The sequence below is a fragment of the Cetorhinus maximus genome, chromosome 15 (genome assembly GCF_964194155.1).
Source record: "Cetorhinus maximus chromosome 15, sCetMax3.hap1.1, whole genome shotgun sequence".
In the NCBI taxonomy this organism is placed as follows: Eukaryota; Metazoa; Chordata; class Chondrichthyes; order Lamniformes; family Cetorhinidae; genus Cetorhinus; species Cetorhinus maximus.
This window is the reverse complement of record NC_135893.1, coordinates 25,802,586-25,817,435: the sequence shown is the minus strand read 5'-3', so window position 1 is coordinate 25,817,435 and position 14,850 is coordinate 25,802,586.

The window sequence follows — 14,850 nt, the reverse complement described above, 5'->3', positions numbered from 1 at the left end:
AAAAATAAACATGTTTTAATATATTTTATACAATCCATGGCATTTTAGAACTGTCCCTAAGGCTGACCTGGGAGTACTTGTCATCATCTGGGACTTAAATGACAGGGTAAATTACAGAAATCATAGCAAAATGAAATTTAAGATAAAATAAAAGCTTGCCTTTCATCTCTGAGGCTAGCCCGGGCAGATAACTGGACAGCTTCACATGAACTTGGGAGGAGTCTCAATTTTGTTTCTAGTGACTGTCGGTTCACAGCACAAAAACACTATGTTAGCAGTCAACTATTCATCTCACTCAAAGAATGCAAGCGATTGACTGGTGTGTGAAGTGGTAATGTTACATTGCTGCAGGTAGAGGTGCATTTCAAATTAGTGCCAAAGTGCATAGCTAGGCAGGATAGAGGAGCTTTACCTTGCACCTGCCCCTGCACAATATCCGACTTGGAAGTGTATAGAGTGCCTTGCTGGGAAAGTATTCTATTCACCTGCACAAGGACCCCTCCAACTTCAATACGAATATTCCAATAGTGTGCCGTCTCCTTGGCCCAGAATATTTCTGTCCTACACCTACTTGTCTAACCTACAAGGACATGCAGTGAAGGTACATGTAGCAGTGGTTGAGGGGTAATTTAACGTCACACGTGGGTTGTACCTGGGTGCTGACTCACTAATGAAGACTAGCAATCGCCTGGGAACAGAGGAAGTATCAACACCATCTCCTCATCCCATCCCCACTATTGCTGCCACCAAAAAAAAAGCCCATTCCACTGAAAGTATACATAAATTTTCCCTACTTTCTCCCTCTGCTCTGTCAGACTGTTGGGAAGATAAAGATTCTGATGCCATCTTTGTTCCATGATTTAAGCAAGGAACTGATTCTAATATAGCATGCAAGATGAAAAAAGATATGAAGACATTTAAGATAGAAAGGGAAGAGATAGTTGATAAACTAATCAAACTTATATATACATACGCAAAAGGGGAACAGTTTTAGAGGACTGACAGACAGCTAAATGTGATTCCTGTACATAAAAAGAAAGATGCAACAAATCCAGGAAACGATAGGCCAATTAGCTAAATGACAGTGGTAGGAAAGATAAGGAAGCCTTAGTCAAAGGTGTAATAGAAAAATATCTAGGGACAGAAAATATGAGCAATCCACATGGATTTCAAAAGGGAAGTTCATGCTTGAACAACCTTATTGAATACTTTGACAAAGTAACAGAAAGGATAGAGAAGGGTAATGCAATGGACATAATACATTTAGATTTCATAAAGGTCTTTGATAAGCAATTGCATAAAATGTTCATGACTAAAGTCAGAACATGTGGAGTCAGGGGCACAAGCAGCAGAAGGGATAGCGAGCTGTCTCCAAAACAGAAAACCGAGTAGGGGTTGAAGGTGGTCACTCAGACTGGCAAAAGCTGGGAAGTGATGTTCCATAACGATCAGTATTGGGACCACTATTGTTCACTATTTACATAAACGATTTGGACTCCAGAATTGGAAGTACAATTTCAAAATTTGTGTATAACTCCAAATTGTAGGGTGTAGTTACTACAGAGGAGGACTGCATTATAAGAACACAATAAATAGGAGCTGGAGTAAGCTGTTTGACCCTTTGAGCCTTCTCCATACTTCAACAAGATCATGGCTGATCTTCTGCCTCAACCCCATCTTCCCACATTATCCCCATATCCTTAATTCCAGTAATACCCAAAAATCAAATTGACTTTTGTCTTGAATCTACTCAACGACTGAGTGCCAAAATACTGGATAGTGTCAAAATACAGGAAGACATCAATAAACTTGCAGGGATGTATAATTGATAAATAAACTTCGATTTGGAAAGGAAGTGTCTAAATGGAGCAAAGGAACATATGGATCTCGGGGTACAGACAAACAAATCACGAAAAACTGACAAGTCAATCAGGCTAAAAAAAAACAAAGCACTGGGTTAATCTCTAGAGGGATAAAATGGAAAAGCAGTGCTATTATGTTGAACTTGTATTGAAACTTGGTTAGACCACACTTTAGAGTACTGTGAACTGTAGCTATCAAAACTTATACCTATCAGGAAGGATTGAACAGATTTGGGACTCCTTTTTTCTGGAAAAGAGGAGAGTTGTGACCTGATAGAAGCCTTTGAGATTATGAATGGGTTTGATAGGAAAGACATGGGAAGATACTTGCAGGTGAGACCAGTCTGGGGCCATAAATGTAAAATGGTTATTAATAAATCCAATAGGGAATTCAAGAGAAACTCTTTACCCAGTAAATGATTAGAATGTGGAACTTGCTACCACAAGGAGTAATTGAGACAAATAACATTGTGGCACTTAAGGGGGAGCTAGAAAAACATAAGGAAAGATATGTTGATCAAGCTAAATGGGTAAGGGTGGGGAGGAGGCTGATGTGAAGCACAAACACTGGCATGGATCTGCTGGGCTGAATGAACTGTTTCTATTCTTTAAACCCTATGTATTGTTGTGCTTCAGTTGGTAACATACCACCCAGTGTGAAATGGAGACCAGGGGCGATCAGTGATCTCAGCTGCAGCAGTAACCAGGGCACTACCATTTATTTCAAGATGTTGGGTCCGGAAGTAAAAAAGTCAGCCAGAGTTTCTAGAAAGCATACAAGTGGAAACAGTGAGTGAGGACAAGTCAGGGTTGATTGTGATGCCTCCCAAATCCTGCTACTGTTCACTACCCAAGCTATCATGGAGAATGGTTAATTGGGTGAGATGCTGAATGGTCAACGCCTGCGTAAGCAATCTTCAGCTGCAGACTGCACCTTCAGGAGAGAGTACAGAGTAGGGTAAGCTATTATACAATTGTGTCTTTTGGCAACCTGTGTCTGTGTAGATAGACATTAACCCTCTCCACCACCACCCCCTCACCCTTCCCCATAAGCCCTGCACATTTGGAGAAATCTGCAAGTTCACTCACTCTAGCATTGAGAAACCTAGGTGAAGGCCAAAGCTCATGGTGCAGACACCACCAAGGATAAATATTTCTTCCTTTATGAAATCACATGCATGTCTTTGTAATTTGGCCTATGTCTGCCCCAAAGGAAGCCTTCTTCCCAAGCACTGGAGAGGAGGCAAGCTAATTTGAGGCGCAGTGATTTAGTGATGCTAAAATGAGTTTTAAAAACCTATCCCCATATAGTGAATCATGTTAAATTATTTACTAATCTGACAGAAATTATATTGATATTTTCTATGATCTTTTCAAGTAAAAATTATTTCATTACACAAAGCATAGTTTTATTGGGTTAAGTTTTAAATCTGTAATAGTCTCTCACTGGGGAACCCAGAGATGTGCCTGAAATCTTGTCGAGTTAGAACATGTTTCTGTCTAGGTTCATGTTCTCTCTATTACTCATTTTGATTGGCACTTTCATGAGGTCAGGCAAGCTGACCCCTCACCAGGGGGTAGGGGTGACAGTTCATGGCCCATTTACCCCTGAGCCCATGTTAGACTGAAATAACAGGATCAGGACAAGGTCAGGCTGCATTTGTTACACCAGCAGCCATGATGGATCACCCGCCTGCTTCAGTCTGACACTTAACAACTTATTCCTATCTAACAGCAGAGAGACTCAGTGACCCCTCTGTTCCCTGAAATAGCATTTCTGCATCCAACTGCTCAACAAAGCATTTTTCATCTTAATGACAGACTACCTCTGAATTGAGTACAGCTAATTCAGTTACATTCTGAATTTATATAGTACTTCATATACATGCCATAGCACATTAATTCAACACACATTAATGTTTAGCCCTCCATGGCCTTCCCCCTCCCTATCTCTATTAACTTCTTCCAGCCCTCCATTCCCCAACCAACATACTCTTTGTTCCCTTGACTCAGCCTGTTGTGCATTTTTACCCCTTCCCTTTAAGCCATCTATGTCCAATGTTTGGAATTCCCACGCTTTGCCTCTCCAGCTTCTTTTATTTTGACACTCTTTTGACCGAGCTTTTGGTCACCCTCCTAATCTCTCCTCATTTGAATCAACATCAGTTTCCTCACGTCATTGGGATCTTCTTCCTATATTAAACATGCTACCTAAATGTAAGTTGTTGTAATGCACTAAATTTAGGTACTCCAAGTTCTACACTCCACCTTTGCTATGATAGAGTTTTACTGAGCTAAGTACTGCACTCAATATCCTAAGGGTACAGGTAAGGTGTAAGCTGCCCATGTCAGCCACTGTACCCTGCTAAAACCGCTGTTAATGTTTTGAAAATATTTTATTTTTCTCAAGCTGAAAGGATAGGTGACCTTGCAACAAACTCCTGTTGCCATTGATGTATGATTCTGGGTACGGAGTTTACCTGTTTTTCACGCTCTCCACTACGCCTGGCCGCCAGGCACGTGAAAAATACCTGCTTTCTGCGCTACATCTTCCCGATAGTACAGCCAAGATCAGTGATTCATTATGTGGTGAGTTAATGGCAAGTCAAAGCATTATACCTCATTGTCCATTGCCTAGGATATTTAGTGAAGACTATAAAATAGCTTTGCTCGCAGGCAATACAGGCTTAGAGCCTAGGTCAACAGCATCACTAAGGGAATGAAAACTAAGTTCAAACCATTAGGTGAGGGAGTAAACTATCCATGGGCAGTGGGCATTCATGGTGAAAGAACCTTCCAGAAGAGTCAGTCATAGCAGGAGGACTTTGGAAATTCACTTTGCTTTTACCCATACAGAACTTTAACGGGAGAGAAAAATCAAGGATATTTGCAATTTTGGCAACCAACTTCCAGATTGGAGATTTACCTCACGAAGATAATCTGGATGAGGCTTTCAAAAGAGAGTTGGATAATTATCTGAAGAGAAAGTTTGCAAGGCTACGAGGAAAGGGTGGAGGAAGGGAACTTAGCTGAGTTGCTCTTGCAGAAAACTGGCATGAACATGAAGGGCCGAATGGCCTTCCTTTGTGCAGTAATCATTCTGTGATTTTTATGCATCTTAATTTTAATAACAAAATGTAGGGAGTATGGGGAATGTGTAATTTTCATGATATGCGAGCTATAACAAAAGAAGGGCAATAGATCACTTATCATTTTGTCTAGTTTGCCCCTTATTCTTTGAACACTTGATAACCTCTTCCATTCTGGACTGCTGGATTAGTAATTTGATGTAACATTAGATCTCAGTGGGTCCTAAACTAAGAGGTAGTCAAAAAATGAACAGGCTGGCTCCTGATATTACCCTTGCACTGTAACAAAAGGACTCATTTAATATCTTGTGATTGAAGCTAAAAGCCCTTTAAAGGCACAAGTTTTCCAGTTGGCTCAGTCCTGTCCATGCACAAATCCAAGATTAATGTCTACCATTCAGCAGCATGTACCTAACATGATTCCTTCAATATAGCCAACATCCAAAAGGAATTTTATGGAACATGGCGACGAACATGGACCAACAGTAGAAGAGTAGCCCCCGTTGGTTCTTCTTTTCCTCTCTAACCACCAAGTACGAGACCTAATCCAGCACCTCAGCTGGCTCAGTATAAAATGGGTAATGAACCTGGGACCTTTTTTGGTATGTATAGCTCACTATCACATTGTGAGTGTGCTTCTTTGTTAGATTTTGTGAAGTATTGAAGCTGAAGCCCTGGGGTTGCCTGACCCTTGAAACTTATCAATGTTAGTTGTGGAGTCCTGTCCAATGTCAGGCTGTTAACTGTGTCACCTCAGTAATCACATGGCTCACTGAGAAAGGCAGAAGTTGGCTGATACCCCAAGCAAGGAGGCAATGGTTAATGTAATACCATGTATGGTAACAAGTAAATCTTAAATTGACTAACTGGTACTCTGAGAATTGTGTAGTCCTTCGTTGAAAGAAAACAGATAATGCAGTATGCACAGAAATAGTTAAAAGTTCCAATCACAACTCTTACATTTTCTGACAGTGGATCATCTCTTTAGCCTGGTCCACAAGAAGCCACAACCATATCACTTTTAAGTGTTGATCTGGACAGCCAGACTTAGGGCTCAACTGGCCTCCTGTTCAAAATAAATGGTGCCATACAATCCTGGTAACTATTCATGATTGCATTTGCCACTGCTGTGGCCCATTGGCATGGTGATGGGGTGAGGAGGGGTAAAGGAGGGAACAGCTTTTGAGGTAGTAATTCACAGTAATCCTATTTGCTAGATACCCATATCCCATGTATACTGTAGGCACTGGTTAATCTAAACCAGCTCAGCTGGGACGGACATGTCGTTCGTATGACTGACACCAGACACCCAAAGCAACTGCTCTACTTGGAACTCGATTGCTGCTCAAGCCTTCCAGGTGGACTGCAGGAATGTCCTCAAAGCATCCCTGAAGAGATCAAACATACCTGGCTTGTGGCCGAGCAAAATGGAGAAGGTTCATTTGGAAAGACACCGAATATATCGAGAAACTTAATCAGGAATGTGCAGAGGTGAAGCCAAGGCATCACAAGAAGCATGCAAATCTCCAAATGACCCATCTACCCAACCCTTCAAGCATCACCTGTACCACTTGTGGCAGAGTCTGCAGATCGCACATTGGATTATCAGCCATCTCAGAACCCATCCCACTGCCTAAGAAGAAAAAGGATTTATTTATCAGATCACCTGAGCTCGCAGATTGTTATATCATAACTACAGCACTAGATACACACAGGGGAAAGCTGACAGAACTAAAGAATTCGGAAGCAAATCTAACAAGCAGATGATGGCTACTTTCCAGTACAGAGTTTACATAAAATGAATCATTTTCTTAGTCATGTTCAGGAATTGACCTCGCCCTCACCCTGTACCCCCTGATAATGTCTAAAAATAAGCTACCATCCAGGCAGGCAGTGCTGGGGCTGAGGGCTGAGTTGCTCGCTCTCCACCTGTGCTTGACCGGGTTATGTACAGGTTAGCCTGGTGAAGAGTTCACGGTGAGGCCAGGTGCCGCCTTCTCCTAATTAATCTGTTATTTGGCTAACCTTGCTGTGACCCCAGCCACAAAGACTCTTCCCCTTTCACTGCCTCAGCAGGCTGCTGTCAGCCCCCAACCACCGTTTTCCCCCCCCCCCCACCACACCCCCCACAACCCACCCCTCCCTTTCCCACCCCAGCCTCATACAGAATACGGAGAAGAGTTCACTACCAGGGCAAGAGAGAGTTCCAGTATGTCAGCTGACACTTAAGCTTGCCAATAGGTCAATTTAAACAGGACTCCGAAATTGGACACCTCATCACAAAACTAATTTTTGCCAAATCATTTTTTTTCCCCCAGTTCTGTGATTAAATATTGGTCACAGTTTCTATTTTACAAGAACCTTTGTTTTAGTCACAATCGTACAATGATCACATACCTGTCCCAGGGCTCTCAATTACTTAAAAATACATGGCCTACCTCTCATTTCATGTCTGGAATTATAACTGTAAATCAACAACATCAATTTGCATTTATATAGCACATTTTGTATCTGAAGATTCTTCACAGGAGCAGTAACAGGATATTAAAGACAGGTGGCCAACAGCTGAGTCAAAGAAGTTATAAGGAGCATCTTAAAAGAGGAGAGTAGGATAGAGGGGGAATTCTAGAGCTTAGGCAGCTGAAGGCAGTACCACCAACTGATAGAGTGATTAAAATCAGTGTGCTCAGGAGGCCAGAATTGGAGGAAATTAGACAGGGCTGTGGGGCTGGAGGAGATTACAGAGATAGGGCGGGGCAAGCCTATGGAAGGGTTTGAAACAAGGATGAGAATTGCCATTTACAAGGATGCATTGCCAGACCAAGAGCCAATGTAGGCCAGCAACCACAGGAGTGATAGTGGACGGGACTTAATGCAAGTTAGGATATGGGAAGCAGAGCTTTGAATGCGCACAAGTTTATTTTTGAATGCGTACAAGGTGCAAGGTCGGAGGCTGGCTCGGAGAGCGCTGGAATAGCTGAGTCAAAAGAATTAGGAGCAGGAATAGGCCAATTGGCCCCTCGAGCCTGCTCCCGCCATTCAGTAAGAATCCTGATGGTAACAAAGGCATGCATTAGAAAATGCAAACAAAAAACACTAGATTTAAATGCCTGCCATTTCCTCAGGAGCCCTCCCAACTTCCTTTTATATAATCATCAGAAACCCTGGATGAGTAGCTGCTTATGTCATTTTATCAGGATTTCTACCAAAGTTGCAGCAGGAGATTGAGAGAACCTTCGCAGAAATTCTACCCTCAATCTTCAGGAATTTTTACTACAGGTAACAAAGAATTGGATTTATATAGAGCCTTTTATGTCCTCAGGATGTGCCAAATTGGTTCAAAACCATTGAATTATAGAGTTGTTACTGTTATACCCTAGGCCGTCAATTTATGCACAGCAAGATCCTATAAACAACAAGGAAATAAGTGACCATATAATCTGTTTTGGTGGTGTTGGTTAAGGGTCAGTGTTGGATTAACACAGGAAAATTGAAAAACAATTACCATGGAAATACCATTCTGCAGATACCTGCGCAGGACCTTGGTTTGAAGTCTCATCCAAAGGGCAGTACAGCATTTCCACAGTACTGCACTGAAATGTCATCCTATATTAAGTGCTCTAATTCTGAAGCAGGGCTTGAACCCACACCTTCCAACCTTAAAGGTAACCTTGCCACTTCAGCCAAGCTGACAAATAATGTTCGCTTCTCAGATGCTGCCAGACCTGCTAAGTTTTTCTAGCACTTTGTTTTTATTTCAGATCTCCATCCACAGCATTTTGCTTTTATTTTAATGTTCACTTCTTCCTTCTTTCCTCTCTTGAAGGCACTGACCCTTGCTGGGGTATGGTTCCATTGGACCCACCAGTACAGCCCTGTGACTATTCTGTACAAGTGAAGTTAAATGGTGAGGGTTAGTAGGATATTAAACCACAGAGGCAGTACAGCTAAGACAGATCTGCCCGTAAACATGTACTTTTCAGCGGAGACTATTTCCTGGATGACTTTTCCTTACTGGGGGGGGAGAGTAAGGGCCAACTGTAGTGTCACAATACTGCCACTATTGAGATCGATTGAATATGCATTGGGCAAGGCTCTTCTGCTCTGTATGGTTTGTTACCACATCAGGAGGCACATTTACCCACCGAGCCATTAAATAACAGGGTATATATAAGCTCAAGACTTGGAGTCAGCGTTTACTGCTTAAGTACAGGCAGTTGCTGCACAGTTTTCCAAAATGCACTGGCTCTACCAACACTTAAAATTAAGCATTTGGGAAGCTTTATAAAGCTTAAACTGTCCTGACACGGAAAGATGCAGCGTGTAATATATAAAAGTATACCTGTATGAACAAGTCAAATCCTTTTAATGAGAACTGCTAATCCCTGGAAAGTACTCAGTACTTGTTCAGTTTCAACTGCTTTTGGATTGGTTTGATGCCATGCTCATCCCACCTTAACTCAGTGTACAGATCTCACACTGTTGGCAGCTCCATCTCAGTAGTTTGCTAGATTCACTAAGACCAATGGCCAGGAAAACCCATGAAGAACCACATTGGGAATTGCCGGCACTAAACCCATATAAAGGCAGTTTTAATGCGCAGTAATAGCAGCAGGTTGAACTAAATGAACAAAGAGAGATATTTTATTTGACAGTGAGACTCTTCCCCCATTTGTCTATTGCTGTTCTTATCACCTTGGTTAATCTTCAGTGTAAATGATCATTCGCACCAATATGGATGCAAAAGCGAAATACTGCGGATGCTGGAAATCTGCAATAAAAACAGAAAATGCTGGAAATACTCAGCAGGCCTGGTAGCATCTGTGGAGAAAGGAACAGAGTTAATGGGTAGAATTTTGGTCGTATTAGCATGGATAGAAGATTGGCTGTCTGGCAGGAGGCAGAGAGTGGGGGGGGATAAGGGGATCCTTCTCAGGATGGCAGCCGGTGACTAGTGGAGTTCCGCAGGGGTCAGTGTTGGGACCACAACTTTTCACTTTATACATTAATGATCTAGATGAAGGAACTGAGGGCTTAACATATGAGGAACGTTTGAGGACTCTGGGTCTATACTCGATGGTGTTTAGAAGGATGAGGAGGGATCTGATTGAAACTTACAGAATACTGAAAGGCCTGGATAGAGTGGACGTGGGGAAGATGTTTCCATTAGTAGGAGAGACTAGGACCCGAGGGCACAGCCTCAGAGTAAAGGGAAGACCTTTTAGAACAGAGATGAGGAGAAACTTCTTTAGCCAGAGAGTGGTGGATCTATGGAATTACTTGCCACAGAAGGCTGTGGAGGCCAGGTCATTGAGTGTATTTAAGACCAAGATAGATAGGTTCTTGATTGGTAAGGGGATCAAAGGTTACAGGGAGAAGGCAGGAGAATGGGTTTGAGAAAATTATCAGCCATGATTGAATGGCGGAGCAGACTTGATGGGCCGATTGGCCTAATTTCTGCTCCTATGTCTTATGGTCTATTTTACCGCAGACTTCAGGCCCCTGACGTCAGGATCCAATGCAGGTTCCAAATTCGCACTTGCCGCAATTGTGCCCTCTGAAGCAGTCTTCCCGGAGACTGCCTCCAAATTGGTGCCTTCGCATTTTCTGTCTTATTAAGGACGGTATGTGAGCTCCTGATGATGCAGCCCAATCAGAGGTCTGGCAGCTCTGGAGCCTCGGCAACCCCATTGGGAGAAATGACTGAAGCAAATCGGAAACCACACATAAGCCTTAACATGGAGGCACCTCGGAGGTGTAAAAATCAACCACAGGCCCCTTGGAGGGGAGGGGAAGCCACTCTGCTTGGATCATCAGGGCCATGGGTGTGGCCTTTGATGCCCGCGGCTCTCTTTGGAGGATGGAGCCTCCGACTCCGATGGCCCCCTGAACTGCTGAAGGGAGGAGCATAGGAATATGTGAGCAGGAGTAGGCCATTCGGCCCCTCAAGCCTGCTCCACCAATCAACTAGGTCATGGTTGATCTTCGATCTCAACACTATTTTCCTGCACTATCCCCATATCCCTTGATATCTTTAATATCTAGAAATCTATCTATCTGTGCCTTGAACATACCAAATGGCTGAGCCTCCACAGCCCTCCAAGGTAGAGAATTCCAAAGACTCACCACTCCCTGGCTGAAGAAATTCCTCCTCATCTCATTCCTATATGGCCTACCTCTTATTGTGAGACTGTGTTCCCTGATTCTAGACTCCACCACCCGCCCCCCCCCCCAGCCTCAAGCTAGGGGAAACATCCCTCCTGCATCTGCCCTGCCGATCACGATAAGAACTTTGTATGCTTCGATGAGAGATCACCCCTCATTCTTCTAAACTCCAGAGAATACAGGCCCAGTCTCCTCAATCTCTCCTCACAGGACAATCCTGCCACCCAGGAATCAGTCTGATGAGCCTTTGTTGCACTCCCTCTATGGCAAGTATATCCTTCCTTAAGGGGACCAAAACTGTACACAATACTCCAAGTGTGGTCTCACCAAGGCTCTATACAACTGCAGCAAGACTTCTTTACTCCTGTACTCAAATTTTCTTGCAATAAAGGCCAACATACCATTTGTTGTCTTAATTGCTTGCTGCACCTGCATGTTAGCTCTCAGTGACTTATAAACAAGGACACCCAGGTCCCTTTGGACATCAACACTTCCCAATCTTTTCCCATTTAATAAATACTCTGCATTTCTGTTTTTCCTACCAAAGTGGACAACTTCACATTTTTCCACGTTATATTCCATCTCCATGTTCTAGCCCACTCACTTAGCCTATCTAAATCCCCTTGCATCCTCCTCACAACTCTCATTCCCACAAAGTTTTGTGTCAGCATCAAACTTGGAAATTTTATATTTAGTCCCCACATCCAAATCATTGTATAAATTGTGAATAGCTGGAGTCCAAGCACTGATCCTTGCAGTATGCTATAGTCACAGCCTGTCAGCCTGAGAATGACCCGTTTATTCCTACTCTTTGTTTCCTGCCTATTAACCAACTCTCAATCCATGCCAGTATATCCTCCCCATTCCCATGTGCTCTAATTTTGTGTGGGACCTTATCGAAAGTCTTCTGAAAATCCAAATATACCACATCCACTGGTTCTCCCTTATGTATTCTGCTAATTACATCCTCAGAAAACTCTCTGCCAGGTTTGACAAACATGATTTGCTTTTCATAATTCCATGTTGACTCTACCCAACCTTACCATTATTTTCTAAGTGCCTACTAATCAAATCTTTTATGACAGATTCTAGCATTTTCCATACTACTAATGTCAGACAAACGGGTCGTAGTTCCTCATTTTCTCTCTCCCTCCTTTCTTTAACAGTGGGGTTATGTATGCTACCTTCCAATCTACAGGGGCCATTGCAGAATCTATAAGAGTTTTAGAAGATAACCACCAATGCATCCACTATCTCGACAGCCACCTCTTTCAACACTCTGGGATGTAGGTAATCAGCTCCAGGGTATTTATCAACTTTCAGTCCCATTAATTTCTCCAGCACTACTTTATTCATTCTAATTTATTTAAGGCCCTCAATTTTGCTAGTCCCTTGGTCCTCTAATATTTCAGGGAGGTTTTTTGTATCTTCCTCTGTGAAGAAAGACAAAAAGTATCTGTTTAGTTTCTCTACCATTAGCCACTTCTATTAAGCTGGCAGCCTCTGCACAAAGCAGAGGGGCCACTCTGCTGCTGGCAAGTTGCCTGCGAGGCTGCAAAATCAGCCCTAATTGGGGCTTTAATTATGTAAATTTGCCGTCCACCACCACCACCATGTTCTGGAACCGAACCGTGGCCCAGGCCGCCCCTGGGGTATTTCCCCAACGGCGGGAACGCATCAGGAAAACGTCCTGACACAGCTGCCCCCATTCTTTCCCCAGCAACCCCCCACCCGCCACCTCCCAAGACCATCACCATGGAACCAGGAAATTTCTGCCCAATGCTTCAGGTCGATGACCTTTCATCAGAACCATGGTGAGTATTTCCAGCATTTTCTGTTATTACCCCTATATGAACTCTTTTTAACTGGCTCTGTGACAGAGGGTATTTTACTGATCAAACCGAAAATACTGGAATTATGTCAGGCAGCATCTGTAGGTTTTCAAGTCAATGAAGTTCCACTTCCAGCATCTACAGTCTTTAATTTTAGTGGATCCTAGTTTCTGTTTGATGAAATGTTTAATTTTTACTGGTTGATGCTTGTCAGTATGTACATTATCCAATTGTTTCACTTCCTAACTTTCTGTTGATGCAATCTTTTTAAGAAGAACCTCATTGTTGGGGAAGAGTCTGATATTGGTGGGTGTCTCCTCATCCTGTGTGACTGTCTATACCACAAGTGGATTTTCTACTTGCTAAATCCCCAAAGTGACACAGCCCCACTTACCTAAACTCTAAGAGCTTAGCCCAGGTTAACAAAGAAGCTGTCTTACTGCTGGAGCTTAACTACCAAAAGCCACATCGCTTACCACCAAACAGCTTCAGGCTGCTTACTCAGAACCACTGCTCCTATTTGCTGAGTGTTTTGCTGTGTATGCCTGATTACTTGCCAGGACCTGGAGGGGCAGATGTGTTACTGGAGGATGGCATTCTAGCGTCAACCCGGAAGAGTGCCAGACTCGGGTAACAGATATACCTCTCCAGGCCCCATCAGTGAATCAGGCTTGACTGATTCAATCATCAACAAAGGCTTACAGGCCTACATAGCTCAGCTATCAGGTTATCAAGTCTGCCACAGTGCACTGTGTCACTTCCCATTCTCATCACAAGGCCTCTAGCCAATTTGACCTCAGGGAGATCCCAGTTTATAGGGACCATAATGGTTTTTCTTAAAATCACCATTTTCTCTTTGATTTATAGGGTAAATACAGCAAATGAAACTCAAATTCTTACAGTTGAAATCAAGGGCTGCCCTAATAAGTATTGGGGTTAAAACATAGAAACCGTACACATTTACAACACAAAAGGAAGCTATTCAGCCCATTGTCAATGCTGGGTCTTTGCTAAAAATAATCCAAAACTAATCATAGTTCCCTGTTCTCCCCATTGTTCTGCTTAAAATATTTATCCATTATTCTCTTAAAAGGTGCAGTAGTCTCTGCCTGAACAGCCCCGTGACAAACCATTCCACGCTCTTCCAAACTCTCCATGTGAAAAAAAAATTCTCATAACAAAGCCACAATTTACAATGCTGTTTAAGATTTAGAACTGTGTTTGTGTCAGTTTCAGGCTTTAGTTATTCACCAAACATAAGCCTTCAGTGGGCTTGTGTTTAGTCAGAAAGCCTTGGACTTTGCAACTGAGACTATCTCCAAACAAAACTGCTGTAATTAAATTCAGTTAATCAGTGTATTCTGGTAGATGTGGAATAGTTTTCACTATTGTGTTCGGCTTAGGTCAGGATCCTATCTCATACCCTCGAGATAACACAAGCAAATAAACAAGCTGCAATCACTGCCCCCGCCACCCCCCAATTCTTGCTGAAGATAGGTCCATGTGCCAGCAGCCCTCTGATTTCTCAACCAAGTGACCCTTAGCATGGAGTTTATTTGGCAGTGGGGAGGCGTGAACTAGAGTCTAATCGTATTCCTCAAAAGGCCAGAACCATTCCCTAGAGCAGGGTGGTTGTGACCAACTACAACAGCAATGTAGTTGACTCTTAATTACCCTCTGAAAATGGCCTAGCAAGCCACACAGTTGTCAAGGGCAATTAGGGATGGGCAACAGATGCTGGCTTTGCCAGTGACGATCAAGAATAAAAAATGCATCTACTACTGTACCAAATAACAGTGCAGATTTGCAAACCAAACATGAGGATCTTTTGGTCCCTCTGCCTAACTAACTCAGACAGTCTAGAGAAAGATGGTTCATATTTAGCAGCTTCAGTCAACAGTG